The following is a 23,870-nucleotide window of genomic DNA, read 5'->3' on the forward strand; positions in this document are numbered from 1 at the left end:
CAAACTAAAAATATTACAAATACTCCTAAGCTGTCTTCCAGCAAAGCAAATGAACCATAGCTGAAATCTTGTTTATGCTTTCTTCTACTAAATTTATCCTCTTTTCTCATACCCCTTAACACTAATTAACATAATATTCTTTTATTCCACCTCCATCTCCCTCTGGTTTAATCATCTGTTCCTCATTTGATCTGTTCTCAGACACCTCTCCTCCTTCCACAAGGAGTAATGAATTGCAATAATCTTTTTTTTTTTTTTTTTAATTTTTTGAGACGGAGTCTCAGCTGTCACCCAGGCTGGAGAACAGTGGTGCATCCCCGCTCACTGCAGCCTCTGCATCCCAGGTTCAAGCGATTCTCGTGCCTCAGCCTCCCAAGTAGCTGGGATTACAGGTGCATGCCACCATGGTTAATTTTTGTATTTTTAGTAAAGACGGCGTTTCACCACGTTGGCCAGGTTGGTCTTGAACTCCAGCCCTCAGGTGATCTGCCTGCCTCAGCCTCCCAAAGTGCTGGGATTACAAGCATGAGCCACCGCACCCAGCCTACTGATAATCTTTTAATTGAAAAGGACATAGATGGCTTCAAATGGCCACTTAAGACACAGAGAATGGACACAGGTAATAAACACAGGTGTTCCTGAGACACTGATCCCCCAGCTCTCAGGGATAGTCCTGGAGAATTTCTCCTACACCATATAGTTAAAGAAGGAAAAAGGAAATATCAGAGAAATAAATTCAATCTGGCCCTTGAAAAATAATAGGCTGGGAGCCGTGGCTCACGCCTGTAATCCCAGCACTTTGGGAGGCCAAGGCAGGCGGATCACCTGAGGTCAGAAGTTCAAGACCATCCTGTCCAACATAGTGAAACCCCGTCTCTACTAAAAATACAAAAATTAGCCAGGCATGGTGGTGTGCACCTGTAATCCCAGCTACTTGGGAGGCTGAGGCAAGAGAATCGCTTGAACCTGGGAGGCAAGGTTGCAGTGAGCCAAGATCGTACCACTGCACTCCAGCCTGGGCAACAGAGCGAGACTCTCAAAAAAAAAAAAAAAAAAAAAGAAAAGAAAAATAGCAATAATTTTTTCAGGTGGGTAGCTGAAAAAGATGATTTTGGTTCTTAACATTTTCCCTTGAAATTGGAAATATGATTTTAGCAAAGAAAGCAGAAAACATGTTTACATTCGACAAGCTAAATGCCAAGTCTGTATTTCACCTAAGTTTTCATAATGAATATGAATTATCCTAATCATATGCTTAGACCATTCCTCGTCACCACAATTAGCTTTCAATAAAATGTCACTTAAGTTCAAATGTACAATTAAGGCCCCGTGCTGTGGTGGCACATGCCTGTAATCCCAGCTACTAGGGAGGTGGAGGCAGGAGAATCACTTGAAGCTGGGAGGCGGAGGTTGCGGTGAGCCGAGATTGCGCCATTGCACTCTAGCCTGGGCAACAAGAGCAAAACTCCGTCTCAAAAAAAAAAAAAAAATTAAGGCCCGGTGCAGAGGCTCACAACTGTAATCCCACAGCTCTGGGAGGCCAAGGTGGGAGGTCACTTGAGGCCAGGAGTTCAAGAACAACCTGGGCAACATAAAAAGGCCCCATCTCTACAAAAATATATATATATATTTGCAATTAGCCAAGTGTGGTGGTGCGTGCCTGCAATCCCAGCTACTTGGGAGGCTGAGGTTGGAGGATCCTTTAAGCCCAGGAGTTCAAGGTTACAGTGAGCTATAATCACACCACGCACTGCAGCCTGGGTGACATAGCAAGACTCTATCTCTAAAAAATAAAAATAAAATTAAAAAATACGTAATTCGGCTGGGTGCGGTGGTTCACGCCTGTAATCCCAGCACTATGGGAGGCCGAGGTGGGTGGATCACCTGAGGTCAGGAGTTTGAGACCAGCCTGACCAGCATGGAGAAACTCCCAACATGGAGAAACCCCATCTCTACTAAAAATACAAGATCAGCCAGGCACGCTGGCACATGCCTGTAATCCCAGCTACTCGGGAGGTGGAGGCAGGAGAATCACTTGAACCCGGGAGGTGGAGGTTGCAGTGAGCGGAGATCATGCCATTGCACTCCAGCCTGGGCAACAAGGGCAAAACTCCATCTCAAAAAAAAAAAAACTTTAAATAACACATTAGTTCCTGATAATGGGCAGACATGAGGCAATTCTACGTAATAGGCAGGAAACTACAATTCCTTTAAAAACTAAATATGCTTCAGATTCATTTTCAGATTATGATCCTTGCAATAAATTGTGGTACACTGCCTAAAATAAACCAGGTTATGCTTCCATAGGAAAATAAAATGAAATAAAGCATTCACATTGTTTCCGAAATTTGAGACATCACTCTAGCAGTCCTGAAGAGGGTGCTTCAAGCCTTAATACACATAAAAATCATGTGGGGATCTTATTAAAATAAGATTCTGGGTCAGTAAGACTGGGATGAATCCTGATAGTTCTAATGAGCTCCCAGGTGATGCTTATGCTGATGGGTCCACAGACTATACTGCATACCTGAGGCCTGACACCCTTGCTTCTATGACAACGGTAAAGGTAACGGATAAAAATGTAAAGGAGGCCGGAATGCAGCGGCTCACGCCTGTTAATTCCAGCACTTTGGGAGGCCGAGGCAGGCAGATCACGTGAGGTCAGGAGTTGCAGACCAGCCTGACCAACATGGTGAAACCCCCCCCCACCTCTACTAAAAATACGAAAATTACCCGGGTGTGGTGGCGGACACCTGTAATCCCAGCTACTCAGGAGGCCGAGGCAGGAGAATCGCTTGAACCCGGGAGGCAGAGGTTGCAGTGAGCCAAGATCGCGCCACTGCACTCCAGCCTGGGTGACAGAGCGAGACTCTGTCTCAAAAAAAAAAAAGAAGAAAAAAAAGGTAAAGCAATCTCCACTTCATTTAGAAATGTTTTTGGGCTAGACGTGGTGGCTTATGCCTGTAATCCCAGTACTTTGAGAGGCCGAGGCGGGCGGATCACCTGAGGTCAGGAGTTCGAGACCAGCCTGATCAACATAGAGAAACCCCATCTCTACGAAAAATACAAAATTAGCCAGGGGCGCTGACGCATGCCTGCAATCCCAGCTACTCAAGAGGCTGAGGCAGGAAAATTACTTGAACCCAGGAGGCGGAGGTTGCGGTGAGCCGAGATCACGCCATTGCACTCCAGCCTGGGCAACAAGAGCAAAACTCCATCTCAAAAAAGAAAAAAGAAATGTTTTTGGATTCATCAGATTAGTCCGGGAGAAGGATGGTTATTAAAATGTTTATGTTTGAGAGAAACACAGCTTCTCAAAGATGGCGGGGAAGGGTCCTCAGAGTTGTGCCAAGAGCAAAAATCTATACAGCACTCACTATGTGCCAGTGAACAGTCCTAAACACTTCATATATATTAATTCAATCTTCCTAACACTGCAGCCCTGTTAGGTAAGCACTACTGCTACCCCTATTTTAGAGGAAGTAAACCTGAGTCACAAAGACGTTACTTAGACTGCACATACCTAATAAGTGGCAGAACCAGGATCTGAACCCAGGCAGTCTGGTACCAGAGTCTATGCTTTTAATCACTATAGTAGCAATATACCAATCAAGAACACACAGCAGAATTGAAATGGCAAATGGCAATGGCTTAATTTTACAGAAAAGGATGCAAGGTTAAAGTGTAAAGCGTTACAGAACAACAGGAAGTAACAGAGCCTAAATCAGACTTTGTCTTAAGGTGATAGAGCACCAATGCTTAGTGAATACCATGGCTGAACAATATAGTTTTCTGCTCTATTAGAAATTGTTCTGGACTTTAGTATAATGGCTAATGCCAAATCTTTGATTTAAAAAATATTTTTCTAAAATTGCAAAAAGGGACGCCACATTGGTGGCAGAAAGCCTGGTTCCACTTCACGGAATAAGCAGTTTGAGATCAATGTCCCAGAAGAGTTTTGACATTCAGGACTTAAAATAGCAGCAGCAGCAGCAGAGGTAGCTGAAATGGCAAGTAATGAAAATTGCTTTAGTAAAAATATTTTGGACTGAAGGTATGAGAAACTAAAAGTAGAAACTAGTAAGACACAAAGCATAACATGACCAGGAATCTGATACAGTAGTGAACAAGCGGTAAAAGTTATTTGCAAACAAAGAAATAAAGGAAGATAAGGAAACAAACATTAAGTGAATAATTTTTAGGAGAGTAAGAGAACTAGTAGTCATCACAGATTTTCTAAGTGATGGTAAATTGTCCAGACAGTGCAGCTGCAGAAGATACTGACCTAAACAGATGGAAAAAGTCAAGCAAGAGTAGATTAGTAATTACTACTTCAATGAGCCCAAATAAAGATATGGCTGACCAAGCACAAAAGCTGTCTCAGGAAACACAGCAAAAAGGCCCATGGAATATTAGGGAAAACGTTAACCCTCAGACATCATCAAATTCATTCACTTGAAAAATATTTCTTAAAACCTACTGTATGTATGGCAGTATTCTAGGCATTAGCAATGGGGTGACCATGCCAGGCCAAAGCCCTGCCCTCACAGAACTTACAATCTAATGAGGAAATGTATGTGGAAGAGAACACTGAATAAGGCATTACCATAAAATTCCAGAATGAAGCCTTTTAATACAGAGAGATATTTTCATGGAAGATATGTTAACACAATATTTAACCCTCTCTCCCCTTCAAAGGAAGCCCTGGAGCCTAAGGTGCTCATTGTTTCTCATCCTCTCAAAAAAAAAAAAAAAAAAAAAAAAAACTCTAAAACAATAGAGAAGTGCATTTAAAATACATCTATAAATAAAAGCACAACTTGTCTTTTACTTCCAAGAAAGCCTGTCAGCGGCACAGCCGCTCATGCCTATATCCCAGCACTTTCAGAGGCCAACAGGAGCAAATAGCTTGAGTTCAGGCATTCCAGATCAGCCTGGACAACATGACGAAACCCGATCTCTACGAAAGATACCAAAATTAGCCGGGTCTGGTTGCATGCACCGTAGTCCCAGCTACTGCAGAGGCTGAGGTGGAAGGATCAGTTGAGCCTGGGAGGCCGAGGCTGCAGTGAGCTGTGATCACACCACTGCACTCTAGCCTGGGCGACAGAGTAAGACCCTGTCTCCAAAAAAAAAAAAAAAAAAATCACCAATTTTTTATTTAACTCCCTATACTACTCTAGGCTATAACATCTGCCTTAGATTCCCAAAAAATTAAGTTTAATACGAACAGGTATTGGTTGTAACATGAAAACATTTTAAGAGTATAAACAGAGGATGTGATACCTTTCTGGTCTTGAAGAAATTACTGAAAACGAGCTCATTCAATACTTAGTTGATTACCAATCTCTTATCTCCATCTCAGTATAAAAACTATAAATTCAGGCCGGGCGCGGTGGCTCACGCCTGTAATCTCAGCACTTTGGGGGGACGAGGCGGGCGGATCACGAGGTCAGGAGATCAAGACTATCCTGGCTAACACCGTGAAACCCCGTCTCTACTAAAAATACAAAAAATTAGCCGGGCATGGTGGCGGGCGCCTGTAGTCCCAGCTATTCGGGAGGCTGAGGCAGGAGAATGGTGTGAACCTGGGAGGCGGAGCTTGCAGTGAGCCGAGATTGCGCCACTGCACTCCAGCCTGGGAGACAGAGCGAGACTCCTTCTCAAAAAAAAAAAAAAAAAAAATATATATATATATATATACACACACATAAATTCAAACTACTGTTATTTTCTAAAAGGAAAGATACAAATTGATATTATTTAAAATTATTAAATATAGAAAACTCAAGAAAATAAGGCAGATGTGTTCCAATTTTATATGCCTAAAATATTACATCAAGGCTAACAAATGTATTTCAGAAGATTCAAGTTCCACACCTATCCAATGGTCTGTAATGCCTACACACTACAGAAAGCTGCCTTGAACCTACACTCCTTTTAAGTGTTTACCAATCTGTTCTCTATAGAAATGAGAAACAGTGGGAAAGCACTTGTTTCGACATGAATTATCTTTACAACAATGCATTACACAATTGGATCTCATTTGCTTTACAGAGTCAACATTTTTGTGTGATACTATTGCAGTCGCGGAAGGATACAAAATTTAGAATGTAAACACCCTAGGGAACAAAAATTGTGATCTCTGCTTGACCCCAGGAGTCCGAGACCAGCCTGGGCAACATGGCGAAACCCTGTCTGTACAAAAAATACAAAAATTAGCGGGGCATGGTGGTACATGCCTGCAGTACCAGCTACTCGGGAGGCTGAGGTGGGAGGCTCACTTGACCCCGGGAGGCGGAGGCTGCGGTGGGCCAAGATCGCGCCACTGCACTGCAGCCTGGGAGTGCAATATCCATTATATTTAGTAACGTCTTTGAGACCCTGTCTCAAAAAAATAAAAATTGTGATCTCAAAATTATGAAAATATTAAGTTTTTTGCTTAAAGATCGAAGTCTCGTTTTTAATAACAAAACTAAAATGTCTAGCATAGATCTGGCATAAACTGATCCTCTTTTCAACACAACTTCACCACAAAAAGTGCACTTGAATCAACCTACGGAGATTCCCAGCATGCAGTAAGTCATAAAGGAGAATAAACAGTCTGGGAAAGTCATTTTGGACCGAAAAGTGTTCCCACAAATAAACCCACCTCATTCTAGTATAGTCAAAGGGACCTCTATTTAAAGTTAATGCCACGCAAGGGGCCGTGGACGGTGTTGTCTTACACTTTATTCCCTGACACAAACTAATCCTGGGATTTTAAACCTTCCTAGCTTTTAGGTGCACTGAAGGCGGTCATGAACACATGTAACAAGCTTTCAAAACATCATCTGTGAATACGACGTCTTGGGAAGCAGGCAGGATAAGCCACTGGGTGACCGACTAAGGCTGCAAAATGCTGTTTGAATTTAAGTCCCTGACTTGTAGGAGTTAAGTCTCACTCCTTATACCGCGATGACGTAATCTACCACACTGCATTTATCTTGGACTTAAAGGGGAGGAAAAACAAACGAACAAAGAAAATTCCCCCCCGATAAGAGGAATTAACCAAGCAGCAGAACGACGGCTTCGGGAGGTGGTTAGGTAACTCCCCGAAAGGGAAGCTTCAGCTAAATCGGCAGGGAGCGGGCTGGAGGAGCGGATGGAAATGCTAGGAACTCGACCTCCGAAAGGAAGAGCAGCCTGGAGGCCGTGGCCGGCGCGGAGGGGAGCGCGCACAGGCACCGCCGCGGGCAGCCCGCGAGCTGCCCTCCTGCCGCCGCCCCGCCGCGGCCGCAACGCCACTCCCCTCCCCCGCCCCCCCACCCCCGCCGCAAAATGTCCGCGGCGGCACCCGGCGAAGCAGGAAGTCCAGGCCGGAGCGCAGGGCACGGAACGCAGCCTGCCAGCCCCGAAGACCGGCGCCCGGCCCGGCCCAGGCGCCCGCGAGTCGCTCTGAGGCCCCCGGCCGCCCTTAGGAGCCCGCCGGGCCGGGCTGGGGGGAGGGGAGCCCGGGCGCCCAGGATGGGTGTGACCCCCTTCCTTCCGCCGCTGCCGGTGACAGCCGGGTCCCGCTCGCGCCCCGAGCCCCGGCCGCGCGCCCCTCCGCAGACGGGCGCCCCCTGCCTCCCCGGCCGCGACCCGCGCCCCGGCTCCCCCACAGAACGCGGACCCGCGCCCGCCCGGAGGACGCAGCGCGAGCCGGGCACTCCCCCACAACCCGTGCTCCCGGGCCCCCCACGATCCTGCAAACGGGGTGTCCCCGAGGACTGGGAGAGGACGGAGACGGCGGGGACGGGACGGTAGGGTGGCCGCTCCCGCGGGGAACCTCGGGCCCCGCACTCACCTCAGCTTCTCCACCGGGGCGTTGGCAGCACTGCGCGGGGTCTCCTCGGCTGCCGGACAGGGGCACGCACCTGACGTCAGCGCGCAGGAGACGCACAGTTGGGTGCCCGCGGAAGTGGGAGGAACAGGGAAGGGGAAGAGGCTGGGGCGGGTCAAGGCGGTGCCTGGACTGCCCTGGCTCCGCCCGCCTGTCGCGCACGCGCGGGCCGGCGCAGCTCGTGAGTTCGGGGCTATGCTCTGCATGTTTTCCCAATGGTTGTATTTGTAATAATACTGTGAACGATAGTATGCAAAGCGCTTCCTCTACCAGTTCTTTTTTGTTTGTTTTTTCTGAGACAGTCTTGATCTGTTGCCCAGACTGGAGTGCAGCGCGCGATCTCAGCTCACTGCAACCTCCACCCCTTGGGTTCAAGCGATCCTCCTGCCTCTGCCTCCCGAGTAGCTGGGATCACTGGCACCTGCCACCACGCCAGGCTAATGTTTGTATTTTTAGCAGACACGGGGTTTCGCCATTTTGCCCAGGCTGGTCTCGAACCCATGACCTCAAGTAAGTGATCCACCTGCCTCGACCTCCCAAAGTGCTGGGATTACGGGCGTGAACCACCGCGCCCGGCCCACTACCAGTTCTTTTGATCCTTGCAAGCTTGTGAAGCAAGGTATTGTCCCATTTTGCAGAGAAGACGGAAGCTTCTCTGAAAGGGCTGGTGACTTGCCCCAGATCACAGGGGTGGATGGTCTCTCACTCCCCCGGGCCTGTATTCAGTCCGCCGTGATGTGAGAACTGAGTATCACTCTTCTTATCTCTACCTACACCCAGTGTCCCTCGCTGTAGCCACATGGGTCTTTTTTAGAGTTACAACCTTCCCCCAACCACAGGCCTTGTGTTTTGTTGTTGTTGTTGTTGTTGTTGTTGTTTCTTTGAGACGTTCTTGCTCTGTCACCCAGGCTGGAGTGCAGTGGCACGATCTCAGCTCACTGCAATCTCGACGTCCCGGCGATTCTCCCACCTCAGCCTCCCAAGTAGCTGGGACCACAGGCGCATGCCACCATGCCTGGCTAATTTTTGTATTTTTTTGTAGACACAGGGTTTTGCTGGATTGCCCAGGCTGGTCTCGAACTCCTGGACACAAGCTATCAGCCTGCCTCAGCCTCCCAAACTGCTGGGATTACAAGGTGTGAGACATTACGTCTGGCCAAGGCCTTGAACTTTCTTTGCTCTGCCTCCCTCCTCTTCCCCCAAATTTATATCACTGCATTCTTCAATCATCCTATCTTCGCAGTATCTATTATTTGTCTTCTCTACTAGTATGAAAGCTTCAGGAAAATTGAGAACTTCCCTCTCTTATTCTTAGATGTTTCCCCATGTTAGAGAAAAATCGCTTAAATTGCTTATCCTAGGCCGGGCACGGTGGCTCATGCCTGTAATCCCAGCACTTTGGGAGGCCAAGGCGGGCGGATCACGAGGTCAGGAGATGGAGACCATCCTGGCTAACAGGGTGAAACCCCGCCTCTACTAAAAATACAAAAAAATTAGCCGGGCGTGGTGGCGAGCTCCTGTAGTCATAGCTACTCGAGAGGCTGAGGCAGGAGAATGGCGTGAACCCAGGAGGCGGAGCTTGCAGTGAGCCAAGATCGCGCCACTGCACTCCAGCCTGGGCAACAGAGCAAGACTCTGTCTCAAAAAAAATTAAAAAAAAAATTGCTTATCTTAATAACAGCTCATTTATTGTCTACTGCCACAGCTATTTGGCCAACAAAGACACTTAATTCCAGTATATTGACTTATAGTCATATTTTCTTTTGGATTTTTTTTTTTTTTTGAGACGGAGTCTCGCTCTGTCACCCAGGCTGGAATGCAGTGGTTCGATCTCGGCTCACTGCAACCTCCGCCTCCCGGGTTCAAGCAATTCTCCTGCCTCAGCCTCCCAAGTGGCTGAGACTACAGGTGCCCACCACCATGCCCGGCTAATTTTTGTATTTTTAGTAGAGACGGGGTTTCACCATATTGGCCAAGCTAGTCTTGAACTCATGACTTTGTGATCCACCCGCCTCGGCCTCCCAAAGGGCTGTGATTACAGGTGTAAGCCACCGCACCCAGCCCTCTTTTGGATTTTTTAATTACCCAAAAATAAGAACTACATTTTTTAGTGTTTACTGCAGGTATGGCTAATAGCTTTGCAGGTAGTAGTAGCTAATTTAATACTCACAGCCACCCTATGAGTTAAGAACTGTTACCCCCACTTTATGGTTACATGAACTGAAGCTCAGAGGTGTTAAGAGACTTGCCCATAGCCGCCATGCCAAGCAGTGGCAGAGCTGAGACTTGCACTCAGGAGGCTGGCTCTAGTTGACTACGACACTACCACACTATCAAGCAGGTTTATTATAGAGAAATTAGAAGATAAGCTTCAGGCCAGGCACAGTGGCTCACATCTGTAATCCCAGCACTTTGTGAGGCTGAGGCTGGTGGATCACCTGAGGTCAGGAGTTGAAGACCAGCCTGACCAACATGGTAAAACCCCATCTCTACTAAAAAACACACACACAAAAATTTGCTCGGTGTGGTGGCAGGTGCCTGTAATCCCAGCTACTTGGGAGGCTGAGGCAGGAGAATCATTTGAATCCAGGAGGCGGAGGTTGCAGTGACCCCGAGATCATGCCATTGCACTCCAGCCTAGGCGACAAAAAAGTGAAACTCTGTCTCAAAAAAAAAAAAAAAAAAAAAAAAAAAAGCCAGGTGCGGTGGCTCATGCCTGTAATTCCAGCACTCCGGGAGGCCGAGGTGGGCGGATCATTTGAGGTCAGGAGTTCAAGACCAGCCTGACCAACATGGTGAAACCCTTTCTCTACTAAAAATACAAAAATTAGCTGGGTGTGGCATGCACCTATATTTGCAGCTACTCGGGAGGCTGAGACAGGAGAATTGCTGGAACCTGGGAGGCAGAGGTTGCAGTGAGCCGAGATTGCGCCATTGCACTCTAGCCTGGGCAACAAGAACAAAACCCCACCTAAAAAAAAAAACAAAAAACAGGAAGATAAGCTTCAGCTGTAGTCCTACCTCTAATGTGGCTCACACCTATAATCCCAACACTTTGGGAGGCCGAGGCGGGTGGATCACTTGAGCCCAGGAGTTCAAGACCAGTCTGGGCAACATAGCAAGACCTGCCCCCACCCATCTCTACAAAAAATACAAAAACAAAACAAAACAAAAAAACTACATTGTGAACATCTTTCCATGTCAAATAAAGCATCATTTGTAAAGGCTGCATTTTACTCTCCGGGCATTGCAATATTTACCCAGACTCCTACTGTTGGAATTTGGGTTGTTTTGGGCTATTGTGAATTTATTACTATTGTAAAAACGCATAAGCTTCATTTTTTAAACTTGAGGGGAAAATGGTTGTTTCTTCCCTTCACAAGTCCAGCTGGCAGTGCCCTTTCCTTCATCCTGTCTCACAATCCCATGAATGTCCCCAGACAACGTCTGCCCTTTCCAGTAGCAGCAATATCTTGATGGGGTGTCACCCAACTGTTCAGCTTTTCCTGCCTTTATTCTGAGGACAAGGACTTACTTAGCACTGTGTCTTTTATGTTATCAGGTTTTTTTTGTCAGAAGAACCCTCCTAGACCTTTTCACAGCCCCAAACAGCAGTGGCAATGGTGTTACTATTACTTGACCCAATCTACCATGTCCCTCACTGCCGGCCCAGCCCCCAGCCTCCTAGTGCCTCCCCGCTACAGCCCCACTGCTATAGCTGCCTCATGTTAACAGGAGGGACAGCCTGTGGGACTCCAGCTCCCTTCCCGGTGGCTACCATTCCGGTGTCCATTCTTCCTTCTGGTAACAGCACTTCCATTTCTCCTAGAGCAGCCCCTGCCCCAACTCTCAATCCATGTGGCTCTAGAGATGACACTATCTCTAGTTGCGGGAATGGACACGTGACCCAGGCTTGGCCAATCACAGCATTATAGAGAGCCCTGTTGCCACACCATTTCAGCAACAGGCATGTGACCCAATGAGATTTAATTCTGGAACTTTGGTCACAACTATTCAGTTCAGTGAATCTCTGTTTGCTGAGAGTAGGATGTAATCGTGGCACTGCTGGCAGCCAGCTTCCCACTGCAAGCAGAGATGCTGCCTGAGAATGAGACCAAGACAGAGGGGGAAACAGAACTGAGAGATGGAGACATGAAACCAAGTCCCAGTGGCATTGCATGAGACATCAGATCCAGTCTTGCTTCAATCTTCAGTCACATTAGCAATAAATTCCCTCTATTGCCTGAACCAGGTTGAGTAGGTTTCTGTTGCTTATGACTGCCAAACTCTTGATGAATCACTGCCACCCCTGCCCTGCTTGTCTGCCCATGAGGTACTTGTCCCTACCCTCTAGGTAATAACTCCCAAATCTATACCTCTTCCAACCCCTATTCCCACCCCCAATTTTTTTTTTTTTTTTTTTTTGAGACAGAGTCTCACTCTGTCAACCAGGCTGGAGTGCAATGGCGCGATCTCAGCTCACTGCAACCTCCGCCTCCCAGGTTCAAGTGATTCTCCTGCCTCAGCCTCCCGAGTAGCTGGGATTGCAGGCAACTGCTACCATGCCCAGCTAATTTTTGTATTTTTTAGTAGAGATGGGGTTTCACCATGTTGGCCAGGCTGGTCTCAAACTCCTGACTACAGGCGATCCACCCGCCTCAGCCTCCCAAAGTGCTGGGATTACAGGCGTGAGCCACCGCGCCCGGCATCCTACCCCCATTTTCAAATTTCCAGCTACTCAGCACCATCAAAATCATCTTCCAGCTCCCACCTACTCCAGGGTCTAAGCACCTATGTCTGCTTTTGGCCCCTACAGCCTTGTATATCCAGGAGTTCTCAAACTTTTCTGCATCACAGATCCTATACCCACAAAATTCATATCTAATTTCTAGAGGTTCCCTTCAAGCTCTCTGCTTTAGTCCAGGCATGGTGGCTCATGCCTATAATCCCAACACTTTGGGAGGCTGAAGCGGGAGGATCACTTGAACCCAGGAGTTTGAGACCAGCCTGGGCAACATACTGAGACCTCATCTCTACAAGAAATATAAAAACCGTGTGGTGGCAAGCACCTGTAGTCCCAGCTACTTGGGGAGGCTGAGATGTGAGGGTCGCTTGAGCCTGCGATGTTGAGGCTGCAGTGAGCCATGATCATGCCAGTGCACTACACTGCACTCCAGCCTGGGTGACAAAGCAAGACCTTGTCTCAAAAAAATAAATAAAAAGAATCTCAGCTGGGTGCGGTGGCTCACGCCTGTAATCCCGCACTTTGGGAGGCCAAGGCGGGAGGATCACGAGGTCAGGAGATCAAGACCATTGTGGCCAACATGGTGAAACCCTGTCTCTACTAAAATACAAAAAATTACCTGGGTATAGTGGCGCGCACCTGTAGTCCTAGCTACTCAGGAGGCTGAGGCAGGGGAATCGCTTGAACCCGGAAGGCGGAGGTTTCAGTGAGCAGAGATCGCACCACTGCACTCCAGCCTGGCCACAGAGCAAGACTCCGTCTCAAAAAAAAAAAAAAAAAAAAAGAATCTCTGCTTTAACTCATTTGACAAAGCACAGCATTTATCTTCCTATATCATCGCTCTGATTAGGTCACTCCCTTACTCAGAAACCTTCAGTGTTTTCTCCTTTGTCTTCAGAATAAAATTTAAGACCTTTGGTCGGGTACAGTGACTCAGACCTGTAATCCCAGCACTTTGGGAGGCCGAGGTGGGCAGATCATGAGGTCAGGAGTTTGAAACCAGCTTGACCAACATGGTGAAACCCCATCTCTACTAAAAATACAAAAATTAGCTGGGCATGTTGGTGCATGCATGTAATCCCAGCTACTCAGGAGGCTGAGGCAGGAGAATCGCTTCAATCTAGGAGGTGGAGGCTGCAGTGCCTGGGCGACAGAGAGAGACTCCATCTCAAAAAAAAAAAAAAATTTAAGACTTTACCCAGACATTCTATGTCCTCTATGATCTTTGCCTTTCCAAAGTGATTTCCCTTTCTTTTTGTATTAGTCATAGTTCTCCAGAGAAACAGAACCAATAGAATGGTAATATATATTATTTATATATTACATATAAAACCATTCTGGCCATGTGCAGTGCCTCACACCTGTAATCCCAGCACTCTGGGAGGCCGAGGCGGGTGGAACACTTGAGGTCAGGAGTTCGAGACCAGCCTGGCCAACATGGTGAAACCTCATACCTACTAAAAATACAAAATTAGCTGTGTGTAGTGATGCGTGCTTGTAATCTCAGCTACTTGGGAGGCTGAGGCAGGAGAATCATTTGAACCCAGGAGGTGGAGGTTGCAGTGAGCTGAGATCGAACAACTGCACTCCAGCCTGGGCGACAGAGGGAGACTCCATCTCGAAATAATAATAAAAATAAAACCATTCTCTATATAGAGAGTGGTTATATATACATATAGAATGGTCTATACATAATATATAAATTATATATTATATAATCATACATTATATAAATTATATATAATAATCTCTATATATAAAATATACATACATAGAGAGAGAGAGAAAGATTTATTATAAGAGATTTATTATAATTGGCTCACTCACACGACTATGGAGGACAAGTCCCAAGATACACAGGGTGAGTCACTGAGCTGGAGACCCAGGAGAGCCAATGGTGTAGCTCCAGTCCAAGCCTGAAGGCCTGAGAACCAGGAGAGCTGATGTTTCACTTCCAGTCCAAAGGCCAGCAGGCTCAAGACAGAGGAAGAGCCAGTGTTTCTCTTTGAAGTCTGAAGGCAAGAAAAATTCTCCCTCAGTCAAGGGAGGGTCAGCCTTTTTGTTTTATGTTGGCCTTCAACTGATTGGATGAGAGGGCAATTTGTTTTGCTCAGTCTCCTGATTCAGATCTTAATCTCATCCAGAAACAAGTTTGCAGTCACACCGAAAATAATGTTTGACCAAATATCTGGGCACCCCATGGCCCAGTCAAGTTGACATATAAAATTAATCATCACACCTTCCACTACACACCTATGCTACAGCTAGACTGTATAATACTTAGTATCATACAGGCAGGAACCATGACTTCTCACCTCTCTGCCACTGCTCATGCTGATCCTCTTCCCTAAAACACCTTTCCTGCTTATCCATCCTACATGTCAAGTCCACTCTTCTTCCCACCATGAACTGTACATTTTGCCAACATCCACCTTGTGTCCTTTCCCACCTCTGTGCCTCTGTGGATTCAGTGGCTCCCTTCTCTGTCTGCCAAACTCCACTCTTCTCTCCTTCAAGGACTAGCCTAGGCCTCAGTTTTGAAATCTCCCGACAACCCCAGGCAACCAATCAGTCTTATATCACTTTGTATTTAAAGCATCTCATATTGGAATTATTTGTATCTATTTATGCTAAACTATTAGGCCATAAGCAGGCAGAGATCTTATTCATTTTATTTTTTTTACCTAATTTCCTGGCACACTGCCATCCCTCAAAAATGTTTGATAAATGATGCATGAATGCATACAACACCACCTCTTGCACAAAGCCAGCTCTGCTTCCCACTGCCAAAAGGGATTGCTGGCTCTTCTAAACCCCCAGAGCCCTTATCAGAGCACCTCTCCAGGCCCTCTGTCTGGGCTATCATGTTTACCCACACTTTTTCCACCCTACTGCAAGCTCCCAGGGGCAAGCTTGGTTTTGGATGCATTGCTGTGCCCCTCACACTCCTCTTCAGATCCCTAGAACAGTTTGGCTGAATGAGAGAAGCCTCATACTGCATTCTCTGCCAAATCCAAGACTGCAAATCCACCACCATCTCCCCAAGGGCCTGCCAAGATTTACTAAAGAAGAAGAAGATCTACATTAAAGAGGCTCTCCTCCAAGGTCTTCAGGCTTGGGATTTGTGTGAGAAAATTCTAATTTAAGACTTTCTGTGTGATTCATAGGCGAAAACTATGAAGAAAACCAAGGAAGTGATTATCATACAAATTCAGCTAGTGGCCGCCTCTAAAGGGGGTTAGGATCTGGAAGGGATGGGGGTACTGGGGGGGCAGTGTTGGCAGTGTTCTATTTCATGACCTGGGTGATGATTACATGGATGTTTGCCTTATCATTATTTATTCTATGGTACATGTTTTATTTGCTTTTCGTATGTGTAATAGTTCATTAAAAAATAAAAGGCCAGGTGCAGTGGTTCATGCCTGTAATCCTAGCACTCTGGGCGGCTGAGGCAGGTGGATCACTTGAGGTCAGGAGTTCAAGACCAGCCTGGCCAACAGGGCCCGTCTCTACTAAAAATACAAAAATTAGCCAGGCATGGTGATGCATGCCTGTAGTCCCAGCTACTTGAAAGGCTGAGGCAGGAGAATGGCTTGAACCCGGGAGGCGGAGGTCGCAGTGAGCCAAGATGGTGTCATTGCACTCCAGCCTGGGTGACAGAGCAAGACTCTGTCTCTAAATAAATAAATAAATAAATAATAAAAGTTAAGGCCAGACACAGTGGCTCAAGGCTGTAATCCTAGCACTTTGGGAGGCTGAGGCAGGCAGATCACTTGAGGTCAGGAGTTCAAGCCTGACCAACATGGTGAAATCCCATTTCTACTAAAAATACAAAAACTAGCAGGTGTGGTCGTGGGTGCCTGTAATCCCAGCTACTTGGGAGGCTGAGGCAGGAGAATCACTTGAACCCAGGAGATGGAGGTTGCAGTGAGAGGAGATCATGCCACTGCACTCCAGCCTGGGCAACAGAGTGAGACTCTGTCTCAAAAAAAAAAAAAGTTAAAGCCTAGGCAACATAGCAAGACCCTCGTCTCTACAAAAAAAATACAAAAATTAGCCGGGAATGGTGGCGTGCGTCTGTAGTGCTAATTACTCAGGAGGTGGGAGGATCATTTGAGCCAGGAGGTCAAGGCTGCAGTGAGCCAAGATCACACCACTGCACTCGAGCCTGGGCAACAGAGTGAGACCACCGTCTCAAAAAAATAAATAAAAATTAATTAAAGTTGAAAATAATTATATTAAAGTATCTCTGTTGTTGCCAAAAGGTTGATGTGTTGTATAATTCATATCACTGAGACTGCAGCCCACCCCTCTTTCCTGATTCCCCTGGCTGGTCATGGCCCAGACCTCTCCAGGAGCCCCCCAACCCTACTGCCAGGACTCCAGCCGTGTTCCTGGTTTACCTGCTGCACCACAAGGGGTTACAGCTGCTGGGGCTGCCTCCACTAAGGGATCTGCTCCCTCTGCAGCCCCTCCAGCTGTTCAGCCTCCCTCCTCCACTTATGCCCACATCATTATGCTTGTCTAGGGACCTGAACCCTTCCTGGAGGCAGAGAAAGGGGAGGAACTCACCAAACCTGTTTCCTTCTTGCCTTTTCTCTAACTGGCCCAGGCTTGCCTCCTTCATCTTGCTTACACATCTCTGGCGAAGATAATCTGGGTCACTGAACAAGGGTGGGTGAGAAAGGATAGGGGAAAGAGTAAAGTCCAGAAATAACTGAGCAACTCTGTCCCCATCGTGTAGGCCCTTGTCCATCTCTCCAATTTCATCAGGACCACGTACTCACTCACTGGGCTCCAGCCATGCCGCCCTGGTTGCTGTTCCTCGGACACACTGAATTTATTCCGCCTAGCTCAGAGGCTTTGCTCTTGCTGTTCCCCCTGGTTATCTGTACACACCTGCTCCTTTCCACCCCACAGGAATTTGCTCCAATACCACCTCTTCAAGAAGACCTCCTCCTTCTCAGCTTAACTAGCACCCCCCACCTGCTATCACACACAGCTTTGCTTCCCTCATAGTGCTTATCTCTATCTGAAATGGTCTCAATTCTGTATTTTTCTTACTGTCTCCTCCCATTAAAGCCAAGTAAAACCCAGTAAATCCAAGGGCTTGCTTCATCACTGTACCCTCAGTGCTAGAATATAGTGCATACTCAATAGAAATCTGTTAAAGAAATACAAGAGGCCGGGCGCGGTGGCTCACTCCTGTAATTCTAGCACTTTGGGAGGCCTAGGCTGGCAGATCACAAGGTCAGGAGATCGAGACCATCCTGGCTAACACAGTGAAACCCCGTCTCTACTAAAAATACAAAAAAATTAGCCGGGCGTGGCAGCATGCGCCTGTAGTCCCAGCTGCTGTGGAGGCTGAGACAGGAGAATGGCGTGAACCCAGGAGGCGGAGCTTGCAGTGAGCTGAGATCGCACCACTGCACTCCAGCCTGGGCGACAGAGCAAGACTCCGTCTCAAAAAAAAAAAAAAAAAGAAATACAATAAGACCATAAGACCAATCCCTACTCAAGGAATTAAGGACTCCCAGTGGGACAAACAATAATTAAAACGAGGCTGGGTGGGTGCGCTGGCTCACACCTGTGATCTCAGCACTTTGGGAGGCTGAGGCAGGCAGATCACCTGAGGTAAGGGGTTCGAGACCACCCTGGCCAACATAGTGAAACACCGTCTCTCCTAAAAATACAAAAAAATTTAGCCAGGTGTGGTGGTACGCGCCTGTATAGTCCCAGCTACTCAGGAGGCTGAGGCAGGAGAATCACTTGAATCTGGGAGGCGGAGGTTGCAGTGGGCCGAGATTGCGCCACTGCACTCCAGCCTGGGTGACAGAGTGAGACTCCATCTCAAAATAATAATAATAATAGTAATTAAAACAAGCACTAGGACAGGGTATATATAAGGTGTAGAGGAATTGGAAAAGCAGACTATCCACAATAGTTCTAGCTAACATTTGTTAAGCACTTCCTACACTCCAGGCACTGCTCTAAGTATTTAGTATGTTATTATCTCACTTGAAATTCACAACAGCTCTGAAATATATAAATTATCAGCAAAAGTCAGGCATGGAGAGGTTAGTAATGTTTGCACAAATTCATGCAGCTGGTAGGTGGAAGGGCTGGGATTCAAACTCAGAGCTGATCATGGAAGTTTTCCCAAAGGAGCAAGGTCTGATCTGCATCTGGAGTGGCTGCCCAGACTGGCTGGGCCAGGATAGAGCATGCTGTGTCCTGGCAGAAAGAACAGGCGTGTTCAGGTACACAGGCATGGAAAAGCAGGATGCTCGGGGGATGGATGATCTCACAGACAAAGTGTTCAACATAAGAAGACAGACACTAATGACTCCCTTTGGTTCAGAAACAGACAACACTAGGGCAATAATATTTTGGAGGTTAATAATTGGGAGAGGGCCTGAGGAAGGCTTCTGAGGTGCCTGTAATATTCTGTATTTTGATCTGGAAGGTGGTAATAAGGGTATGCCCACTTCGTACAAATTCATTAAGCCATACAATTAAGATTTGTACACTTTTTAGGATGCATGTTATATATATATGTGAAATTTATTATATATTCTTATGGTTTTTTTTTTTATTTTTTGATATGGAGTCTCGCTCTGTAGCCCAGGCTGGAGTGCAGTGGCGCGATCTCAGTTCACTGCAACCTCCGCCTCCTGAGTCCTGGTCAAGCAATTCTCCTGCCTGAGCCTCCCAAGTAGCAGGGATTACAGGCACACGCCACCATGCCCAGCTAATTTTTGTATTTTTAGTAGAGATGGGGTTTCATCATGTTGGCCAAGCTGGTCTTGAACTCCTGACCTTGTAATCCGCCCATCTCAGCCTCCCAAAGTGCTGGGATTACAGGCGTGAGCCACTGCGCCCGGCCTATTTTTTATTTTTTTGGAGACGGAGTCTCATTCTGTCACCCAGGCTGGAGTGCAGTGGCACAATCTTGACTCACTGCAACCTCCGCCTCCCAGGTTCAAGCAGTTCTCCTGTCTCAGCCTCCCGAGTGAGCGATCTGGGCTCACTGCAATCTCTGCTTCCCGGGTTCAAGGGAAGCTGGGATTACAGGCACGCGCCACCATGTCCGGCCAATTTTTTTTATTTTTAATAAAGGCAGGGGTTCATCATGTTGGCCAGGCAGGTCTCGAACTCCTTACCTCAGGTGATCCACCCCCCTCGGCCTCCCAAAGTGCTGGGATTAGAAGCATGAACCACTGTGCCCGGCCTTTATTTATGTATTTATTTTCTTTTGACTCAGGATCTGACTGTCACCGAGGCTGGAGTGCAGTGGCACAATCTCAGCTCACTGAAGCCTCCACCTCCTGGGCTGAAGGAATCCGCCCACCTCACCCTGCTGAGTAGCTGGGACTACAGGTGTGGACCACCATACCTGGCTAATTTTATTATTTTTTGTAGAAATGGAATCTCGCTATGTTGCCCAAGCTATCCTTGAACTCCTGGGCTCAAGCGATCCTCTTGCCTCAGCCTCCCAAATTGTTGGGATTACAGGCGTGAGTCACCATGCCTGGCCAAGAACAGGATTTGACGTATAGAAATTTGACATAAGATGGAGCTGCCTGCAGAGAGAGGGTCAAAAGAACAAGATCCAAGGGACAGCTGAGAAAAGGTCACTCACTGAATCTTCCCCTAATTAAGCAGATTCAGATTCAGATACAGTAGCATTTACTGAGTATTTGTGGACCTGGGCTGCTGTGCTAGGGTAACCCTGCCTGAGAATAAGCCAGGACCGAGACAGATATAGGAGCTGAAGCTCAGAAAGGTGGCATGACTTGTCTGACATCACACATCTAAGTGGTAGAAGTTATTGTTGCTAGAAACCTTCCATTTGTGTTTCTAAGACAGGGCTCAAAACATTAAGTATTGGCCCCAATTGGAGGCGGAGTTTTGGCTCAGAGGAAGTGAAGGGGAGGCCCTGGCTGCTCTGGCGGTGTTGGTGGCTTCCTGCCCAGGAGACCACACCCAGCTTCAAAATCACCATTCTGGGTAGTCAAGTTGTTGCTAGGCACCTAAAGAGGCCCCTGCGCTTTGCAGAGCCAACTAAGGGCAGTTAACCTCATCTCACTGCAAGGTCAGATGCAGAACAGAGAAGTGAAGCCTTCCCTTTGTAGTTTTCGTTTTTGTTTTGTTTTGTTCTTATCTCCATCCCTACTTCTTCTACAGGAGACTACTAGTCTCACTCCTTGTTTCCTCCACAACATAGCACCTAGTGGTCACTGATGAACCGTGGATACTTGTGTTTGCTAAAAGGAAATATCTTAAGAAGTAGCAACCGTGGCCAAGCACAGTGGCTCACACTGGTAATCCCAGCACTTTGGGAGGCCGAGGTGGGCGGATCACGAGCTCAAGAGATCGAGACCACCCTGGCCAACATGGTGAAACCCCATCTCTACTAAAAATACAAAAATTAGCTGGGCGTGGTGGCACGTACCTGTAGTCCCAGCTACTTGGGAGGCTAAGGCAGGAGAATCGCTTGAACCCAGGAAGCGGAGGTTGCAGTGAGCCAAGATCGCGCCATTGCACTCCAGCCTCACAACAGAGAGAGCCTCTGTCTCAAAAAAAAAAAAAAAAGCCAGGCGCGTTGGCTCACACCTGTAATCCCAGCACTTTGGGAGGCCGAGGTGGGCGAATCACGAGGTCAGGAGATCGAGACCATCCTGGCTAACACGGTGAAACTCCGTCTCTACTAAAAACACAAAAAATTAGCCAGGCGTGGTGGCGAGCGCCTGTAGTCCCAGCTACTCGAGAGGCTGAGGCAGAAGAATGGCATGAACCTGGGAGGCGGAGCTTGCAGTGAGCCGAGATCGTGCCACTGCACTCCAGCCTGGGTGACAGAGCGAGATTCTGTCTCAAAAAAAAAAAAAAAAAAAAAAAGGAACAACCATGTCTCCCATGTCTCCCACAAAAGTCAAAGTGCTCCTTGAGGATCCCCCAGGTGCAGGCCCTGTGTTCAATGCAAAGAACATAGAAAGTCTCCCTCTTCATGGAGCTCACAATCTGCCTGGGACACAAACAAGATGCTGCACTGCAGTGTGATGCTTAGAATGGGGCATGGCACTATTTGCTGGTGTTGTAGGAGCTCACAGGGGGGCTTCAAGTGCTAGTTCAAGGCAGAAATCAAAGAAGGCTTCATGAAGGTGACCGTGTCTATCTGCATCATAAAGAATGAACAGTTTGGGAGGCCGAGGTAGGCAGGTCACTTGAGCCTAGGAGTCTGAGACCAGCCTGGGCAACATGGTGAAACTCCTTCTCTACTAAAAATACAAAAAATGAGCCAGGCATGATGGCACACATCTGTACTCCCAGCTACTTAGGAGGCTGAGGTGGGAGGATCACCTGAGCCTGGGAAGTCAAGACCACTGCACTCAAGCTTGGGTAACAGGAATGAGATCCTGTCTCAAAATAAATAAATAAATAAAGAACGAACAAACAGGAGTAGGCTGGCAAAGATTCAGGGAGGGGCATTCCAGGCTGAGGGAAAATGTCCAATTGTCTAATACATGCGTAGCAGTGGGTGGAAAGAGAATGCTTAGCAAAAGAGTCAAGTCATTGTCAAGCGCATTGTACTAAGCTGTCTAGGGAAACTGACCCCACGTGATGCTCTGGGAGGACCAGCTGCACTTGAATTCTGCAGCCACCATCATCACTACCACAGTCGATTCCTCGTGGCCCCCACACCCACTGGAGCTGGCCTCCTTTCTGGCAGCCAGGGCCTGGCACCCACTCACTGCTCAGGGAGTAGCTGCCCAACAGATGACATGTTTTTCCATGGCACAAGCCAGTTGCTAGCGATCTCATATTACCTTGTGGTCCTAACACTGGTTTTTCCCAGCAGCCATCTCGCAGGAGCACTTTTCAATAACTAGATGAAAGTATTATCTTGTGGAACTTGCAGTCAAAATAATCACAAAGGGGAAATAGACATCTTAGAAATACAATATGGAAGTATTTTACATTGACTTCCTCCTTCCCCCAAGATTCATGGGCAGAGTTTTTAGGGTTCTTTAGAACTGAGGTCTAGATTGATTCAAGAAACAATGACAGACACAGGCACCATCTCAGAGGTGCGGCGACAGAAATGGGGAATTCCTCTATTCCCGAATCCTCACAGAGCCCTTCAAACAGTGGAGCTGCTCTATTCTTTGACATTCAGGTAGTATGACCTTGTGGCAAGGGCATGAGGCTAGGGCCAGATGAAACGAGAGATGAACTGTAGCTTCTCCACTTACTAGGTTTCTTTGGGACAATCTAATCTGTAAATTCACTTCCATAACAAAGAACTGGTACCACGGGGTTGTTGGGAACCAAAGCTGGTTTCAGAACGTGAAAGTTGAGCCCTGGCTCTGTCAGTCACCTCTCTAAACCTCACTTGTGCCTCAGTGGTTTGAGTCCATACCTAAATCCTCTACCTTACACTTCTTGCTCGAAAGTAAAAGGCCAAGTACAGCCATACAGCTGCCAAAAAAATTTTTTTTACTTTTTTTTTTTTTGAGACAGTCTTGCACTGTTGCCTAGGCTGGAGTGTGGTGGTGTGATCTCGGCTCACTGCAACCTCTGCTTCCGAGGTTCAAGGGATTCTCGGGCCTCAGCCACCCGAGTAGCTGGGATTACAGGCATCCAAAACCACGCCCAGCTAATCTTTGTATTTTCAGGAGACAGGATTTCACCATGTTGGCCAGGCTGGTCTCAAACTCCTGGCCTCAAGTGATCCACCTGCTTTGGCCCCCCAAAGTGCTGAGATTACAGGCATGAGCCACCACACCCAACCAATTTTTTAAATAAAGTAAATCTCTGTGTGTTGATAGCAAAAGGCCTCTAAGACTTATTGAGTAATGAAAAAATATGCACTAAACATGCATATTTTTATGTAACTTCTAAAGGAATATATATGTGTATCTGCTCACATAATTTGTATTTTCTGCTCACATATATATAATTTGTATTTTCTGGAAGGATACATAAGAAACTGTTAATAATGAGAAGAGGGCCTTTAAGTTTTCTTTTTATATCCTTCTATTCTCCTGGACTTTTCTATCCATATGCAAATATATATTTTTATATATATTACATATATATACATTTATATAAACTAAACATTTAAATTTATATATAAATATGTAAATGTATATATGTATATTCTTTTTTTGAGACAGGGTCTCACTCAGCCACCTAAGTTGGAGTGCAATGGCACAATCACAGCTCACTGCAGCCTTGACCTCCTGGGTTCAAAGGATCCTC

At 47.0% G+C, this 23,870-nt stretch overlaps 1 protein-coding gene across 5 annotated transcripts in view; it reads right to left on the reverse strand.

Annotated features, from left to right (window-relative positions):
- CDC42 (cell division cycle 42) overlaps nt 1-23,870 on the reverse strand; it is a 61,416-nt gene that overhangs the window by 32,261 nt on the left and 5,285 nt on the right. For 2 of the 5 annotated variants that reach the window (XM_054680301.2, XM_009450093.5), the window contains exon 1: nt 7,829-7,943. The exons of 1 other annotated variant lie outside the window; for it this stretch is intronic. The gene's annotated coding sequence lies outside the window, so the exon portion shown is untranslated. 5 annotated transcript variants of the gene reach the window in all.

Source organism: Pan troglodytes, chromosome 1, assembly GCF_028858775.2.
Source record: "Pan troglodytes isolate AG18354 chromosome 1, NHGRI_mPanTro3-v2.0_pri, whole genome shotgun sequence".
Lineage (NCBI taxonomy): Eukaryota > Metazoa > Chordata > Mammalia > Primates > Hominidae > Pan > Pan troglodytes.